General features: G+C 39.0%; 1 long non-coding RNA gene across 1 annotated transcript in view; it reads right to left on the bottom strand.

Annotated features, from left to right (window-relative positions):
* Positions 1-375: 375 nt before the first annotated feature.
* LOC109278903 (uncharacterized) overlaps positions 376-3,984 on the bottom strand; it is a 221,226-nt gene continuing 217,617 nt past the window's right edge. The window contains exon 5 of the long non-coding RNA XR_008423924.1: positions 376-1,367. This is a non-coding gene — a long non-coding RNA (uncharacterized LOC109278903). The remainder of the gene's footprint in view (positions 1,368-3,984) is intronic.

Here is a 3,984-nt window from a genome sequence, read left to right as displayed (position 1 = left end):
ACAATAGCTGTCTATCTAGAAGGCAAAAAAAGCATCTCTGTGGGATTTTCCTCTGATGAAGAAAGTGATATTAGCTGATATTCATGGTAAGGGCAGACTGTGGTAAGCTTTACGTTTCTTTCATATTATATTTTTTGTTTTAGGACTTACTGAAAAATTCACTCATGTTATTCTTAGGGGAGGAAGGCAACCATTGATTAACAGAGGCAACTCTTACCATCCCTGATATGATATGTTTGTGTTGGTGTGTGTTCTATGGAAGACAAATGGATATCAGACATTCACAAATATCTGCTGAATGAATAAAGATAAGCCATTGACATCTTCTGTAATGAGGGAAATAATTTGAAATTCAAGAGAGAAAAAGAAATTAGAGAGATTCTTATCAGTTTTATTTATATCTTTTCAGCTAATTACATCAGGCAAAATAATAAAATTTTGCCATAATAACATATGTAAATTACATAATACACTGCCACATGGTGCATTTAATTTCATTTTTAAAGCGAAGCAAAACAGTGATAATTTGTCCTTCCTTTGGGTTTAGCACAAAATGCAATTTTTTTTAATGGTAACTTATTTAACAAGCCTGGCCCCTGTCTATAATCTTCAAAGTATATTGGATGATGAACATTTTCAAATTACATGGTCTGCAGTTCCTGGTTCCACTACATTTACACCTGCTTTCAGACTCACTGAACTGCATTTGATGAGGCTGCATTTGGTCCAGAATCTTTCTTTGGGTACATAATTGAAACTGTTCTACCAAATCTGTTTCAGTTAGACAGTCTATAGCCACATCATTCTGTCAGCCACTGAGAAATACCTACACTGCCACACACACTTAGCACGGGTGTTAAAATTCCAGTTAATCACTTTTCTAGGGTGTGGGTGACACTCAACCCAACTGTTCAGTGACGGTCCAGGATGGCAGGTTCCATGATGAAAAATTGAATATTCTAATGGGTGTGGTCTCTGGGGACTAGGAGGAAGAATTCATACATGAACATATTGCATAAAAATGAGTATTAAAACACTGGTCCCCAATTTCACAAACAGGTGTCTGTCTACAAAGCTTAAAGCGAAGACTTCCATTTGCCCAGTCAGTTACAGCTCTTGGTTTTTTGGCTCCCTGTTCCTCCGACAGGGACGTTGTAAAGCATCAGAGGGTTTAGACAGTTGCATAAACAGGTACTAACTACACTTCTCTCAGCCACCTTTGTTTTCCCCCCATTCCCATACTTAGAAAATGATTAATTCAGTTCTCTAGTCAGGCATAGAGCAATAATGGCCAGCTTGTAAGGTTGTCTTTATTCTGTACCAGAAGAAAATCTCCCTCCAGGCTTTCTTCAGAAGTACATGTTTACCTAAAGTGGAAAATGAAAAAAAAATGGTACCTGTTCACTAGAGACATTAATAACAAAGGGGACATGCTAAAGCACAGGACAGGACGTTAGTTTTACTCGGGTCGATGTCAAGATGCATATGAAGAAAAGTAGATGCTGTTGTTAAAGTGCCTCCAAAGTCACTGAATGAAAAATGCATGGAAATGGCACAGCCTTTAGAATGTTCCTACTGGTAATGCTAAAGAACATATCAGCCAGCAGCCCTCTTTGATGAAAATGGGAGTCAAAGATGCAGACTAATTTTTTCAGTTTTTATTTAGATGAGGGACTCTGAGATGCGGTGTTACCCTTTGCTATGATAATGGCAGGGACTTTAAAGAAGCTGAGAGAGAATGGCTTTGAAACATGGGGCAGTAGAATTCCACACTCCTACCTAGAAAATCTAGACTGAAATCTCATTGCCTTATCCTGTATGGGACCTTCCACTGGACACATAAACTGTGTTGTACATCAGCTTCCTCAAGTGCAAAACATAGCAATAGCAATGAGTAATCCCTATGCCATAAACATTTTCAAAATGACCGAGTGAGAATACGTTTTGTCAGCTAGAAAGTGCTAAATACATTGAAGCTCTTTCTGAAATAGTGAGCTCTTTTCAGGAAAGATTTCTTTGTTCTCTAGGTTGGATTAGTTGCTCTGGCCTTCCTCTTTTCGTGGCATACCATGCCCCCCTCTAAGCTCAAAGACATTAACTATAACATGATGTGATAAATGCTCTCTAACTTGAAGAAAGAGAGCTACTGTGGCAGAGAGGGACTGCATCTGATTTATTCTCTATCTCCAGGGCCTAAAATAGTGCATGGCACTTAACGGACACTCCACAAATTTGTGATCAAATTGTTGTATAACCAAGTATAATCAACTTGGAATAAAATGTGAATACATTACTTATACGGCATATACAAAATCATAAGTGTTGGACGAGGGTAAACACAAAAACACCAAGCTTATTCTATCACTCACCCATCCCAGTCAAAGTTAGTTCCCTTTGCCATATAACTACAAAAATACGTAATCAACGAAGACCATGGTTTGTCAGAATAGGAAGCACTAGAGGACTTGGTAATGTAATTTAAAATAGGGGTTGGCTGAGTATTTGGGAAAAAATGGACTCAGAAGAATTCAGATGTCACTTTCCAGCAAGAAAAAGGAAAGTCAAAATGAAAAGGAGAAAGTAATAGCACACAGAAGAAAAATACAAAAACCTGGACTTGAGGCAAGGACAGGAAACCTGACTCTTTCTTTCCCTTCCTTTCCGCGTTCATTGAGTAAACAGATGTTTTCAGAATATCCCAGTGATTGCATAGGTGGTGTTTGACTCTAGGAAATGATGCCCTTTTGGTGTTCTGAGCACCACTTTCCAGTGTATGGGTGTTGAGAGGGCAGTGGTTTTTTTCTACACCGACCAACAATTCTTGGACAAGAGCTGGGGGTCTAAGAATTCTGACATTCAACTCAATTCTGACACTGTGTACCAGGAGATAGCGTCATACTTTATGGATTGAAGTCTCCATATTACAAGACTGCATAGTTTCTGCCCCCCAGCCCCCCAACTTCAGATGCCATTGGCAGGTCCAGGTTATTATCTGTACTTCAGATCAACTAGCTCTCTCAGTAAGAGGTTCCTCCGACCTCCTCCTCAGGTTTGATTTATTAGCTAGAGCAACTCACAGAACTCAGAGAAACACTTGCTGACTAGATGGCCAGTTTACTATAAAAGGATACAACTGAGGAACAGCCACAATCAATGACACGCATAGGACAAGGTATGGGGAAGGTGTAGGGAGCTTCTATGCCATCCTCAGGATGTACCACTCTCCTCACCTCTCCAACTGTTCACCTGGAAGTTCTCTGAAATTTGTCTTCTGGGTCTTTATGGAGCTTTCATCACATAGACATAATTCATAAAGCATTGGCCATTGGCAGTTCGTTTAACCTCAAGTTCCTCTTCTCTCCCTGGAGGTCAGAGAGTAGGACTGAAATTTCCAACCCTCTATCAAATGGTTGGCTCCACTGGCAACCAGCCCCCATCCTTAAGTGCTTTGCCAAAAAAAGCCACCTCACTGACCTAACCAAACACACCTTAATCACTCCTAACACTTAGGAAATTCCAAAGATTTTGGGAACTGTGAGCCAGAAATGGAGATGAATACTATATATATATATATATATATATATATATATATATATATATATATATATATGCATTACAACCTTGATCTGGGAGCATAATCCATTCTGGCAACATGCTTGTAATCCACCGCACTCATTTATCAAAGTGAATTTCAAGAACCATTGGCTCGGTTGTTATCACGTGACATTCGGCATCATGTACTACTCCTCTTGCAAGACATCGCTCATTTATCAAGTTAAAATTTATGAGAAACATTTGATGGTCTTGCATAACACTCATAGAACAGGTTACTTGCAATCCAAGGTTTCTTTGTATGTTTATATCTTAGGATAAATCCCAGTATGACGACATGGTTTCCATTGTAATAGTTTAAGAATACATGGATAAATAAAAAAGCCCCTTAGATTGGGAACTTAGTAACATTCAGTGACTTACAGTTCATGC

This window comes from Panthera pardus, unplaced genomic scaffold (genome assembly GCF_024362965.1).
Source record: "Panthera pardus isolate Hobbes unplaced genomic scaffold, ASM2436296v1 HiC_scaffold_2, whole genome shotgun sequence".
Lineage (NCBI taxonomy): Eukaryota > Metazoa > Chordata > Mammalia > Carnivora > Felidae > Panthera > Panthera pardus.
Note: the sequence above shows the minus strand (reverse complement) of the source record. Positions and strands in the feature narration are given on the sequence as shown.